General features: G+C 34.6%; 1 long non-coding RNA gene across 1 annotated transcript in view; it reads right to left on the bottom strand.

The window, feature by feature from the left end:
- LOC137637568 (uncharacterized) overlaps positions 1-14,548 on the bottom strand; it is a 22,982-nt gene extending 8,434 nt beyond the window's left edge. Inside the window, exon 1 of the long non-coding RNA XR_011043712.1 lies at positions 14,439-14,548. This is a non-coding gene — a long non-coding RNA (uncharacterized lncRNA). The remainder of the gene's footprint in view (positions 1-14,438) is intronic.
- Positions 14,549-15,587: the final 1,039 nt, after the last annotated feature.

Genomic DNA, 15,587 nt, shown 5'->3' with positions numbered 1-15,587 from the left:
AAACATATCAAGAATATAAAAAACCAAACAGTACGAGTTAAATCAAAATGATTGAATTTTACACAACCAGATATTTTTAGAGGATGTCTTAAAAATAAATATGAAAATACTTGGCAATTTCTAGCATAAAACCTCTTGCTTATTAAGTCCCAATTACCAACTCAAATGCTAATAAACAGCTTGGAATACTCCAGTAAGTTCTTATAATTTAGCTGATTTTTACGTATCTTATTCAATTTCATTCCAAACTCAATGCAATGTTTTGTGACCCTCAAAAACCAAAAATGAGAACGAATTTGAAAAACATGACACAGATTACTGCCACTTGGGAATAAACTTATGCCTACGAGAAAGGCTGACTGGCCCCATAGTGATAGAGTTTAATACCTTACCAATCTATCACTGAAATGCTTAATTATCCTGAAATAACCCAATTTCCATCAATATCCTTTTAGCAGCATCAAAATATCTATCATTACACTGGAAACTTATTTGTGACACAGCTGGTCCAGAGGGAAATTTATACCAAAAGCAACAACAAGAACTTCTAAATCCAATAGTAGTGTTTGAGATAATAGGAGTTAAAAAGTTAATTTGGTTAGATGTGTAAGTAGTGGGATCGTTTAAGACTAGACTAGGGAAATTTACTAATTTACAAATATGCCGAGCGCTATGGAATTACCTTCACGTTATAGGTTTTACTAGTTACAAAAATGAACTTCGAAAAAAAAATTGAGATACTTTATGGGATATGGTTATGTTGCAATAGGGTACTTGTAACATCCAGAATAAGTAGCATGTGATCTTCTAGAGCTGTCAGAGGTATGGACACCTTGAAAAAGATTGCAAGTTCAAGGCTGGTGATAAAAAAGTTCGGGAAATGTTCTGGAAATCCCAAACATTAAGGAATGGATTTCAGCATAAACTGCACTGTGGAACAAAGTGGATAATTACTTGTTTTACTTGTTTTGGGTTTAAATCCAACCCTCCACTGAAGTCGAGTGAACTACTTCTCGGGCGGGTCCATATCAATCATCTAACGAAACATTTTCATTATAACTTATACAATTCTTTGATTGTAGCATCTTCCAAATCATATGATCTTGTGAAAAGTAATGTCTTTAGTTTCTTCATAAATTCAATTGCTCCCTTTAGGTCCTTCATTTCAGTTGGCAGTTTATTATAATGTCTAGGCGCACAGTAGCTAAAAGCCCTTTCACCAAATTTACTATATGTTCTTGGTTCAGATAGCCTATGTTTGTCACTCATGTGTCTTACGTTAACATAGTGAATTCAAGAAATTGCAAAGGTTACGGACCATGTATACTAAGGATGTCTTAGATGGTCCCTATATGAATATTCAATGTTATTAAGAGGACCAGGAAAGCAGGACTTAAAAGTAAAATACTGTATTCTACTAGGGTTCCTGGAAACACTTTAAAGGCTTTTAATAGTAGCAGAAATAGGCAGGGAAGGAGGTTATGCTTTTCTCTCTGGCCACAGTTTTAATCGTAGAGTAATGAAACTTACAGGGATTTACTGTTATGTAAAAAGCTGGAAATGACTCAATTTTGTTCATGCTAAGGTCAAAGTTCAAGGTCAAGATTGAGCAAAAGGTCTTGAAATAAGCTGCGGCGTTGGAGGTCTTTTCAACGACCTTCCACTCGATGTCAAGAATAGCAAATATGTGGCAGCTTTCAAGAAAAACCTGAAGACTTATCTTTTTAGAAAGTGTTATAATAGTGACCCGAAAACTATTAAGCCTGAATACAAATGCTAGCGAAATAACTGATAACGATACAGAGCAAAATATTAACTGGAAAGAAATGATCTTCACACACCAAGGCCCACCTGAACAGAGCTTTAGTGTCCGATGGAGGGCGAGAAATAAACCAGTAAAAGTAAAGTCAGTCTGCGCTTTACTGAGTGCCCTTCTAGTTGTTTTTATATTAGTTTTCACCCATAATGCTCGTCACTGGGGCCAGGGTGGGAACATATTTTATAAATGTGGCTCATATGGTCAACAACAGAGCACCAGGTAGACACATTAATTGGCCCACTTGGCCCAACAATGAGTGGGAATAGTAACTTGTTTCTGAAATACCACTTAATTACCTTTTAAACATATCTACCTTGAATCATATTTATGAATAATTGCATAAAATAAAATATTAAGGATAGCTGAGTTACACAAAACAACACTATGATACAAGGAAGGTTCTTGTAACTATTTAAATACTTTAAATTTCCCTTTTTGCAATATTTTGGTTAACATGAAAAGTACCCCAATCTTGTTGAGTTATACACTTACATAGCACATTCATTCTCCAGCTACTCTATTTATCTGTTGCTTTTCCTGAACCAACCATACTGTAGTCTTAAACTCTGTCGAAAACTATAAATTTGACAAGCCAATACAAAACTTCAATACATTTGTTTTCTAATAATGTTTGAATACTGAATTTAACTCTTCAAGTAATGTATAGATGGTAAGAAGTTTTCACTAATATATCCATCTCTAATGACCATTGCAGTAAGCAGCCTTACCTGCACCGAGAGGTCAGAGGTCAGAGGTCTTAAAACCAAGCCCCTCCCCCTTACACAGAGTACTGTACATTTGCTACAACATCTGTGCTAAGGTCAGACACCAATCAGATGTCAAGTCTTAAGGAAATTCTTTGTAAAATAGAGGGGTACTCACTAGACCACAGACCTCCGCCATGACAGCTTATTTCTCGACCTTTTGCTCAACCTTGAACTTGACTTTCGACTTTAACGTGCATTATTTGGCGTGGATTTTCATAAACTCAAATATGAACCAAGTTTGAAGTCCCTGCGACAATGATCACTCCAAACTTATGGCTGATTACGTGAATTGGACATTTTGCTTTACTATAACCTTGACCTTTGGCATTGACCTTCCAAAATTTAATAATTTCCAGCTATTCCCAAAACAGTTAATCCCTGCAAGTTTCTTTACGATTGAAATTGTGGCCAGGAAGCTGTTCACATACAAACACAAAAACAGGGGGTAAAACGTAACCTCTTTCTAACTTAGTTAGCGGAGGTAATTACTATAAATCCCCGGCTAGTATATAGATAATAATGCTATTTAATATAAATGAAACAAAGCAGAAATGATAACAGTTTTAAATCTATCTATTTGAAAGTTATTCTTTGGGAGTCAAATAATAGCAGTCAGGAAAGTGGGATTCTATGTTAATATTACTATGAAAAATATATCTTGCTGATAATTCATTTATTGTTGCTGCTCTGTATTTAAAACAACACTTGATTTAACCAAATTACATTAAACATAGTTTTTGGAAGTTGCATAAATTTGTAATTTACCACAGTTTGAGCCCATTTTTATAAGTTCTCCACTGAGACACTAAACTCACGAAGTCTTCCTGACTTTGGAGATCGTAATATGTGTAATATATTAACTTCTTATAGGGGCCCTTTGCAATAGACATTACCAATTCTATAATGCCCCTCTGGCTAGATATCGTCCACGATTAAAACACTTAAAATACACACATAGTGGCTTAGTTAAAAAAAAATTATAAATACATCTTTAAGACTGCCGTTTTTCAATACCACCAGATGACCAAACCAATTCCAGGGACACTGGGTTGCTTATCAAATCACAGTGAATCAAATTTCAAGGAGACTATAACACCGGTTCCCAGTTTAGCTTCTTTGAATAAGACAAAAGGCGGATCCTGGTTTATAAAGAATAATTCCTTATTCAAACACTCCAATTCAAAACCAAATCAACTTTACCTTTATATTAAGTTTGGCTAATGAGAAATACCAAGGGGTTGTCGCTTCTCTCTCCTTCCAAAACTAAACAGAAATAACTTTGGACAACCGCTAACCGATTGTCTGTCTTGTATTGACCTATACTGGCCAAGTCCACTCGTTATTTTCAGCGAAGTAGTGATATAATGATGTCATGATTACATCACTACAGAAGTGAGGAAAACTGAGACTATGATAAGTCCTGTTTTGTTTCCAGAATTGACTATTGAAACTCGCTCTGTTACGATCTTAAATGACAACTTTAAGATATTACAAAACATAATAAACAGAGCAGCAAGATTATTATTATTATTATTATTATTATTATTATTATTATTATTAGCTAAGCTACAACCCTAGTTGGAAAAGCATGATGCTATGAGCCCAAGGGCTCCAACAGGGAAAAATAGCCCAGTGAGGAAAGGAAGTAAGGATATAAATAATTGATAAAAAAGGTGTCTCACCTCTAGAAAAGATTACTCCTATATCAATTGAATTAAACTGGCTGCCTATTTAAGCTAGAATAGAGTCTTTGTACAATGACTTAAGTTATCAGAACCGGACGTACAAAATATCTAAGAGAATTACTACATATTGTACATCCAACAAATCGTCTTGACACGAGAATAGTTACAGATGGTTTCAAGATAATGAAACCAGGATACATGTCAATTTCCTTTGCCCGCTGCAGCCTCACCATCTTTGTGAGCTAAGGATGGGGGTGTTTGGGAGCCTATAGGTCTATCTGCTGAGTCATCAGCAGCCATTGCCTGGCCCTTCTTGGTCCTAGCTTGAGTGGAGAGGGGGCTTGGGCGCTGATCATATGCATATATGGTCATTCTCTAGGGCATTGTCTACTCGATAAGGCAAAGTCACTGTCCCTTGCCTCTGCCATTCATGAGCAGCCTTTAAACCTTTAAACATTGAAGACGTGTAGATTCTCCGTCTTCCCACCTTGAGCAAAACAGCAGGTAACAAACCTTTGCTTGGCAAACCGCAAACACAGACGAGGAACTAATAGTACTTATAATAAGATTTATGCCATAACTAATGAAGTGGTTATAGTTTGTCGACTGCACTAAGAACAATTTAACTAATATAATTATTGAGAGAGAGAGAGAGAGGAGAGGAGAGAGAGAGAGAGAGAGAGAGAGAGAGAGAGAGAGAGAGAGAGAGAGAGAGAGAGAGAGAGGGGGTGGGCTGGGGGGTGGGGGGCAACAAGGCCTCTCAATTTTATCAAGCAATTAAATATACGTGGACCAATCCTCTCTCTCTCTCTCTCTCTCTCTCTCTCTCTCTCTCTCTCTCTCTCTCTCTCTCTCTCTCTCTCTCTCTCTCTCTCTCTCTCAGGATCAATAGCTTTTAGACGAATGGGATATTAACTACCAAATCAATCAACCAATATAGCAGGGAACTGTATTAAAAAAAATATATATTGGAACAATTAAACTCGGGGAAATAAATCACCAGTTGGATTGAAGGATTTCGACTGGAAGAGATTTAAATCCACATGACTGGAAGGATTACTAGAATACCTACAAGGGGTCACCATAGCATATTCTTAGAAAATAGTACTTTTGAGAAAAGTAGTCATAATGAGGTCACTTCTCTTTGTTGAAAGGTAACAAAATACGAGAGAGAGAGAGAGAGAGAGAGAGAGAGAGAGAGAGAGAGAGAGAGAGAGAGAGAGAGAGAGAGAGAGGAGCGAGAGAGAGAGAGAGAGAGGAGAGAGAGAGAGCGAGAGAGAGAGAGAGAGAGAGGAGAGAGAGAGAGAGAGAGCGAGAGAGAGAGAGAGAGAGAGAGAGAGAGAGAGAGAGGGAGAGAGAGAGAGAGAGAGAGAAATCTGTGAAGTAGAAATTCCAGGCCCATCACTGCTCTACACTGAAGGGCCACGTTCACAAGCAAAGCAGAGAAACTATGAACAGTTACGTTCATTCGAATCCTATTAGACCAAACACGATTAATCCTAAAGTCACAAAGATGCCGATAATTGATAACATGGTCCACACCAGGCTCCTAGAAGTCTGGTTCTCATCAAAACCTTAGCTTGCTTAACCCGCACACAGCGTTAAGACAATTGACCTCACTTGACCGAAGATACAGCTCATTATATTTCCCTGATTTATTTGAGGACAATTTGTCCTTAAGCTATGAAAAGGCAAAAATCGATTATCATTGATGTAAATGTTAAGAAAGGACCCAACTGATGTATGAATTTAATAATAATATTCCTAATTAGCCTTTTGGTGCTGATCATTGTTACTTCCCTCCACCCAATACCCAAACCAGTTTGAATTTATTGATAAATTCTTGCTAACCTAACACGATTCTGCAACCAACATAGGAAAAGTCATAGTAAATATCTCAATTAAAACTATACTGTAAGCTTTTTACATTAACCAAACTTAAGTACAAAAATATACATTATTATAAACGAGACAATTTATGTTATAAGAAATGCTACGATTATTGAAAGATGAGCAACACCTCAAGATAGCCTACATCTCCTGGAAACACAAACATGATTCAATATAAATACGTACTTTAGAATTTTCTTCCTTAACCATAATTTCAAATAAAGAGTGACACTACTGCAGGGTGTCACAGCCTACATTCTACGGCTGTGGAGGCAATACTTATAAAACACACTTTTGATTAGTTCTGTACCACATTGCCAAATGTGAAAATTCAATTCATTAAGTATCCCAGTATCTGTGCGCTGTTAAATTTGTACTTTGTTGGATTACAACAACAACAACAACAACAAAAACAACAGCAGCAGCAACAACAACAACAACAACAACAACAACAACAACAACAACAACAACAACAACAACAACAACAACAACAACATGATCTTTACAAAGAGCAAATATGTTGAAAACCACTTTTTGCCTTACTGGTTGAAAAACCAGTAATTGTTTTGTCATTAACTAATTATTATTATTATTATTATTATTATTATTATTATTATTATCACTTGCTAAGCTACAACTCTAGTTGGAAAAGCAGGATGCTATAAACCCAGTGGACTCAACAGGGAAAATAGCCCAGTGAGGAGAGGAAACAAGGAAAAATAAATTATTTCAAGAACAGCAACATCATCTAAATAAATATTTCCTACATAAACTATAAAAACTTTAACAAAACAAGAGAAAGAGAAACCAGATAGAAAAGTGTCCCCGATTGTACCCTCAAGCAAGAGAACTCTATCTCTAAGCAACTGAGCAAGCCTGACCACTAGTGAATTATAAGAAAAATGATTGATAGTAGCTTAATACAAAATAAGGCGTATTAGTAAATGCTTTTCCAAGAATACTTTGTCATAAATATCAGAATTACACAAGAAATTCCTCCTAAGTTACGATTTTGCCAGAACCAACACGGGAAAACCAATAGTAAATATTTACAAGTAAATAAATACTAAGTTAAATATTGCCTCAGTTTCAAAACAAAAGCATTTGCTAATAAACAAATGTGTTGTGTGATATGCTAAATGCCTTAAAATGTACACGAATAACTGATAATGAAGAATGGTGTGAAATTAAGAACATATATCAGAAAAACAGACCTTTAAGTAAAGCTCATGTATGGACCCCACTGCACGAGAAGCCTGTTATAGTCGCTGGATAAACAGATTCTCACTACACACAAAAATAACAAATATTACTCATACACAAGATATATTAATAATGATATTTAAGAAAAGTCACGATTATTGCTTAGATTAGCAACTCATGCAAGTGCCTAGGAACCTAGGAACGCGAGTATGATTTAACAAAGACGTATTTTTGAATTTAGTTTGCAAAATATTATCATTTGAAATATAGATTGCCATGGTTGTATGATGTCACATTTTGAGTAGTTCCTGACCACAATTTCGAATGTTAGATTAAAATTACAATTGCTGTAGCATCTTCACTAATTTCATAATGGTGAAAAAACACCAGCCTTAAAGTCAAAAGGCAAAATGATACTGTAGCCAGCAATTTCCCTTCATTATTAATTCATGCAAAATAAATTCAACTTTTTGCCTTGATGCTAAACGAATACTTAGTATTAATTACTAAATTAGGCTTCCCATTTTCAGATTAAAAACTGATTTCTTGAATATTCACTGACGAGTAGGCAAGTCCTTGTAGCGAAGAGCAAATATGCAGAAAACCATTTCTGTCTGGTTAGTAAAAAAAAAAAAAAAAAAAAAAAAAAAAAAAAAAAAAAAAATAACAGGCTAGGACACCCCACCCTCCTTACAGTAAGAGATAATTGTCATTACTAATGAGATGATTATACGTGTGCTATTGGAATAAGAGAAAAAACATGAGAGTTGCACACAAAAGAAATTGTTTCTATTAAGGTTTTCCCAAGAAAGTTTTCTAAAAGTCTATATAAAAAAGCCATGTTTCTACTTTGGCTTTTATCAGGGCAATTTCATACTTTAATTTAAACTTAATTTCAATTTATTGGTGGTATAGATTCCCTTAAGATCAAAACTAAGCCTTTTATTATTATTATTATTATTATTATTATTATTATTATTATTATTATTATTATTATTATTATTATTATTATTATTATTATTATTATTGTTATTACTATCATTATTATTATCATTACGTGCTAAGCTACAACCATAGTTGAAAAAGCAGGATATGCCATAAGCCCAGGGGCTCCAACAGGGAAAGTAACCCAGTGATGAAAAGGAAACAGGGGAAAATAAACTATTTTGAGAACAGTAACAACATCAAAATAAAACCTTCCTATATAATCTATAAACACTTAAACAAAACAAGAGATAGAATAGTGTGCCCGAATGTACCCTCAAGCAACTTCTACCAACCACTTCTGTGTAGTTGCACGTGATGAGATGAGATGAGGCTGACTTAGTCTAAACTTACAAATGATTTATATCTTGGGATACACATCCGAATATTTAATATTTCAATGGATTTATCTGAAGGTAATATCTAAACTAAATGGAGTAGAATACTTTCACAGTCTTACTTATACTATTTCAAAAATTGTAATGACTACTGTTGACGAGTGTAAATATACACAATCTGAGGCAGTGGCTACAGCCACACCCATTCTGAAAAGTGCTCTCGGTCATCAGGACTTAGGTACATACATGGCCATTTCGCATCCATTCTTCATGGCAAGAGGGCTAGAATATGTCATTCTTGAACTATTAGTTAGGGCTAGAATGTCATTCTTGAACTATTAGTTAGGGCTAGAATATGTCCTTCTTGAACTATTAGTTAGGGCTAGAATATGTCCTTCTTGAACTATTAGTTAGGGCTAGAATATGTCATTCTTGAACTATTAGTTAGGGCTAGAATATGTCCTTCTTGAACTATTAGTTAGGGCTAGAATATGTCATTCTTGAACTATTAGTTAGGGCTAGAATATGTCATTCTAGAACTATTAGTTAGGGCTAGAATATGTCCTTCTTGAACTATTAGTTAGGGCTAGAATATGTCCTTCTTGAACTATTAGTTAGGGCTAGAATATGTCATTCTTGAACTATTAATTAGGGCTAGAATGTCATTCTTGAACTATTAGTTAGGGCTAGAATATGTCATTCTTGAACTATTAGTTAGGGCTAGAATATGTCCTTGAACTATTAGTTAGGGCTAGAATATGTCATTCTTGAACTATTAGTTAGGGCTAGAATATGTCCTTCTTGAACTATTAGTTAGGGCTAGAATATGTCCTCCTTGAACTATTAGTTAGGGCTAGAATATGTCCTCCTTGAACTATTATTTAGGGCTAGAATATGTCCTTCTTGAACTATTAGTTAGGGCTAGAATATGTCCTTCTTGAACTATTAGTTAGGGCTAGAATGTGTCATTCTTGAACTATTAGTTAGGGCTAGAATATGTCCTTCTTGAACTATTAGTTAGGGCTAGAGTATGTCCTTCTTGAACTATTAGTTAGGGCTAGAATATGTCATTCTTGAACTATTAGTTAGGGCTAGAATATGTCATTCTTGAACTATTAGTTAGGGCTAGAATATGTCATTCTTGAACTATAAGTTAGGGCTAGAATATGTCATTCTTGAACTATAAGTTAGGGCTAGAATATGTCATTCTTGAACTATAAGTTAGGGCTAGAATATGTCATTCTTTAACTATTAGTTAGGGCTAGACTATGTCATTCTTGAACTATTAGTTAGTCATTTTGAAAGTATGAAACTACCGGATTTTCAGTCAACATAGACAATAATGTTCTTCAGAGAAAACTAGATGCAGTATTGTAAATATAATTTTCTGGCAACAGTGAGGTGTGGCTGTTTTTCGTGTCCAATCACACAAATATTACCCATTACAGGACCTCGAAGATCAATTTGTCGCATAATATTCTTTGGTATATGACGGCTGTTTTTTCGGGTCCTATACAGAAGGGGAACCCTACTCTCTACAGGACCTCAACTGTCATTTTATCTTATTCATTCAGAGTATTCAACATTTCATATCACGTATTGTTCATTTACTGTTAAATCGTCACTGTCAAAGGACGAACAGAATAAGAAAGCCTTCAGTTTCCTCTTGAAAGCCTTAATATCTTCAATCATTCGGATGTCTCGTGGGAGCTTATTGTATTATGCATTAATTTTCAAACCCTCAATATCGAAGCACTTGAAAATAAATCTCTATTTTGGTATCTAGTGGGCAATTGACAGCCTACGTCAAAGACATGGCATCTAGATGGATACAATAGATTCCCAATTAATCAACATATGGATAATAGAATAGTAAATATCTCAAAGAAATCTAAATCGTACCTCGGTTTCAAAATATAAGCATTAAAAGTTCACCAATTGGCCAAACTAAACGAGGGGCTATTTATAGTCGCCAGTACGGGCTAGAGTTTAGACCTCTAACCAAACTCTGGACCATAAATAAAGCAGATTATGTTTTAGAAAATGTTACGATCATTGCAAGATGATTAACACATCTCAGATAACCTACATTACCTGGAAAAATAAACATGGTTTAATATGCATTTATTTTAGAATTTGGATCCAAAACAGCAATATTCAATAAAGAGTAACACTACTGCAGGGTGTCACTGCTATATTCCATAATTGGGGAGCCAATGCTTAAGTACGAACACTTTTGATATTAGTTTTGTACCATATAGTAAATGTGTCATTGCAAATAAGGCGAGGATAAATGCTAAACCTAAATAATACCAATTTCAAAATGGAAGCATTTGATAAACACGAAATAAGTGATGTGCAAAATACCTTAGAATCTACACGATAAACTGACCTTGTAGGCCCTGCAGTGCCTAGAGGTCCTTTGTATGTGACAGGGCCAGAAAATAACATCCCTTTAAGTAAATTTCATTTTTGGGGCCAGCCGCATGAGTAGCTCTTTATAGTAGCTGGTCAAACAGATGTATTTTTTTTAGAGGGGGGGGGGGGGGGGGTTGGGGGTTGGGGGTTGGGGGGGTGGGGGGGGCATACGAGCAAGTTGAGCAATTCATACAAAACTGCCCATGTCACCGAGAAACACAAACATGATTTAACAAAGAAGTAATTTTGAAATCTTTCCTAAATAGTTCCTTTAAATAAAGATTGCCATATTAGTATGATGTCACAGCCAACGTTCAACCATCTTGAGTCGTTCCTAGGGCTCTCATGTGACGTTCAAGGGATTACCTCAGAAATTACCTAAAATTTCGAACCTTAGATACTAAAAAACTCATAAAACGTAATATATAAATATATATCTATATATATATATATATATATATATATATATATATATATATATATATATATATATATACTGTATATATATATATATATATATATATATATATATATATATATATATATAGCAGGTTAACGAAAGCCCCCTTTTTATAAACTAGTAAGATAATTAGGTGGAAGGTAGGGAGGGATAGGCTGTATGGCTTTGTCACAATCTTTTTTTTTTTTACTGTGCCTGAGGAGTGTCAATTTAAAATTGAAAGCAGCAATGTTTACAGAAGAAGGGTGTTAATCAAGAGAAAAGTGACTTGAAAACGATTGAAATTTCCTCAAAATTTAGTAGGCTCAAAGTCCAGATTACCTTAAAATTACCTTGAATTACCATTACTTTAGAAATTTCATTAAATCCAAAAAAAATACTTAGGTAATTATCTTGAAAATGAGAGCACTGGTCTTTCTTTACTACACTGTCAAATGTGAACAATCAATTCGTTAGATTAAAATCTAAGTGTTGTAGCATATGCACTCATTTTATAATGGTTCAAAAACAGAAGCACTGATCATTTATCCATCCATATACCAAGGCACTTCCCCCAATTTTGGGGGGTAGCCGACACCAACAATAAAACAAAACAAAAAGGGGACTTCTACTCTCTATGTTCCTTCAGCCTAATCAGGGACCCAACCGAGTTCAGCTGGTACTGCTAGGGTGCCACAGCCCAACCTCCCACATTTCCACCACAGATGAAGCTTCATAATGCTGAATCCCCTACTGCTGCTACCTCCGCGGTCAGATAAGGCACCGGAGGAAGCAGCAGGGCCTACTGGAACTGCGTCACAAATGAATGGCGATGAAGCTTCATCTGTATCCAACCTTAAAGTAAAAGTATTTTTGTTGCTAATTATTAGTTATTGCCCGCCTTCTGTAAGCGACCAGACCAATGTCTCCCACCATCACCAATCCACATTTGGCCAACGTGGTGATGAAACCTGGCAAAACCCCAAATATGAATTGACTTGTCTGAGGCCTTTGTCCTTCAGTGGACCAGAAGCGTCTGCATTTTCTGTTGTTATAGTTGCACAGATACTTCGGTGCTTAATGAAGTGAATTTTCACATTTGGCAACGTGGTACAAAACTATAATCAAAAGTCACGCCTTCGATTCATGTTACTTAATGTCAAGGTTTTTTTAATCAAAATGATAATGTCACCAGCAATTTCCCCATGAAGGTAAACGTCGCTTAGTAACAAAATTAATTAATGCAAAATAAATTCAACTTTTTACCTTGATACTAAACGAAGACTGTAGGTATTAATTATTATATAAGGTTTCCCATTTCAGATTAAAAATAGACTTTTTTTCAAATTCACTGATACCGAGTAGACCCGCCCTCTTAAACGAAGAAGAAATATACAAAAAACCAGTTCTGTCTGGTTGGTCGAAAAACAGGCAAGGAACCCCACACCCCCTTACAGTACGAGTTACTTAGTCATTACTAATGAGGTACTTATACCTGTTCGCTAATGGAATATGAGAAAAAAAAAACAGGAGAGTTGCATACAAAATAAATCGTTTCTGTAAAGGTTTTCCCAAAAATATATCCCAAAAACTTCAAATAAAAAGCCCTGTTCCTACTTGAGCTATTATCACGGCAATTTAGAGAGAGAGAGAGAGAGAGAGAGAGAGAGAGAGAGAGAGAGAGAGAGAGAGAGAGAGAGAGAGAGAGAGAGAGAGAGAGAGCCTAATTGGTGGGCATAGCTGGCAAAGGACTTTCAAACTCATGGAAAGCGAGACAATGATTGTTTTGTAAAATCAAAATGATTAATATTTGTCCCGTGGATTGTCTGTATTTGCATGCAAATGAATGATATGTGTATGAGCTATAACAAAGCTATGACTTGATGTCAAGAATAGCAAAAACGTGGCAGCTTTCAAGAAAAACCTGAAGACTTATCTTTTTAGAAAGTGTTATAATAATGACCTGAAAACTATTAAGCCTGAATACAAATGCTAGTGAAATAACTGATAACGATACAGAGCAAAATATTAACTGGAAAGAAATTATTTTCACACACCAAGGCCCGCATGAACAGACTCTTATTGTCTGATGGAGGGCGGGAAATAAACCCGTAAAAGTAAGAATTAATTTTTTGTATTAGTAAAATTAGGAATGAGTGTTGTGTTATCCACTGAAATACATTTTTGGTCAACTAACGAATATCTTTCCAACACACATCACCTGAAACTCTGGGTTCCTAATTACACTTTTGCAATGCAAATAATTTACCCAAAATTACAGAGTTTTCACAATATCTATGCAACAATATTACATTCACAATTTTAAAATGTGAAAAAAAAATATCAATAAAATTTCTTACCAGATTGAATTAAAACATGTGATTTAAAAACAGTTCTTCGTTTTATCAAATAAAATATTTCAATCATAGGAAAACAATCCTTAGAAATTAGATATTATCGACATTTGATTTGGATTATAGAATCTAGGCCTAAGGCTATAGGCATTAATATAACAATTTATTCTTATGGTAAACAATACGATTATAGGTGATTACTGTGTGCCCAATTAGAACTCAAACCACACAGCTACAATTATACACCATCCTATTGTTAATCGAAAAGTTAAAACCACACCTAGAAACAATCTCATCTAATAACTTTTCACCTTTTCACTGATTATGAGATTACCACCACACGCGAAAAAAGAGCATTTTGGGAAATGTCTTCTCATAAAAATTCTTCGCTATTAAAACTTAAGAGAAATTTGATGTTTACTATCAATCATGGTGACCTACAACACCTATAATATATTTGAATCTCCAGTTTTTTTGATTGATAAAACAATAGCGAGAACATAACAGAAACAAAAACTTGTAAAATTGTGTCCCTTCTTACCCATTAAGCCTTCGTTGTTCACAGAATCACAATTTAAAATAAAAAAACATAATTCCTTCTTCCTCTCTGTGTTGTGTCTTGGACAGAAATGAATCTTCTCCTACTATCTATACTGTCAAGAACATCCCTAGACGTCCCCTAAAAGTTCCCCAGATCAGAATTACTTTCTCCAGGTAGTCTCCAAAAAAAAAAAAAAAAAAAAAAAAAAAAATTGAACCTAGAGCCTACTGAATACTGTACTATGTACTCCTGTATCTTCTATGATTATAATATATTCTGTATCTAATTTTAATTATGGTATTTGTAAAGCCACACACAGTAAAACATAATTTTTTAATCTTGAACTTGTGGTCTGATTACAGTTATGCTCTGAAATTTATATCAATCAAATAATAATTGCAAAGGAAAACAATAAAACGTAATTAAGTCATTCTCATTCATTATAAATCTAATTGAAGACTGAATTAGTCAAGGATATTTAGAGAGTGTTTTTCAGTTACCAGATTTGGGGATAATTTCCCAAAAGTTGCCCCACTTGTTAGGGAAGTGTTTAAACCAATCAGGGACCTCCACCACTGTCTGATTTTTATAGCCTTTTCATCAGCTAAAATTATAGTATTTTGCTTAAAATATATTTAAATATTTTTAAAATAGATTAAATCCATTACAATAGGAGTTCAGAGGATATTCGTATGAATTTAATTTGATATTTAATTGATGTACAGTACAGTATAAGAGTGAAATTTATAAGCAGGTTACCCCTAGATCAGTGGCCTTAAGAAAAAGAAAACGGTCCAAGTTTTGATTTAGAGAAAACTTTATTTAGGCTAACTATAATATATTAAATAACCACGAAGATTTTTTTTATTTATGTATATATAATGTCATCTTGACAAATGTTATACGTTAATGCCTTTAAGAATATTATCTTCCATAGCTTATATAATTGTGTGATATAGAATGAGTAAGATTTACTTGAGAATAATAAAAGTATCACCATATACTGAAAGTAGATAGTATTTTAAGATCTAGGATTTATAGTTTGGCTATTGACTCCATATCTACCGGTATTAGCCTATGCTTGTTTAACTATGTTTACAAATATCTACCTTTTAAATTAAGGGAGATGTTATGTAATCACCCTTTTAA

Source organism: Palaemon carinicauda, chromosome 3 (genome assembly GCF_036898095.1).
Source record: "Palaemon carinicauda isolate YSFRI2023 chromosome 3, ASM3689809v2, whole genome shotgun sequence".
In the NCBI taxonomy this organism is placed as follows: domain Eukaryota; kingdom Metazoa; phylum Arthropoda; class Malacostraca; order Decapoda; family Palaemonidae; genus Palaemon; species Palaemon carinicauda.
The sequence above is the reverse complement of the archived record's forward strand: the minus strand, read 5'-3'. Positions and strand labels throughout refer to the sequence as shown.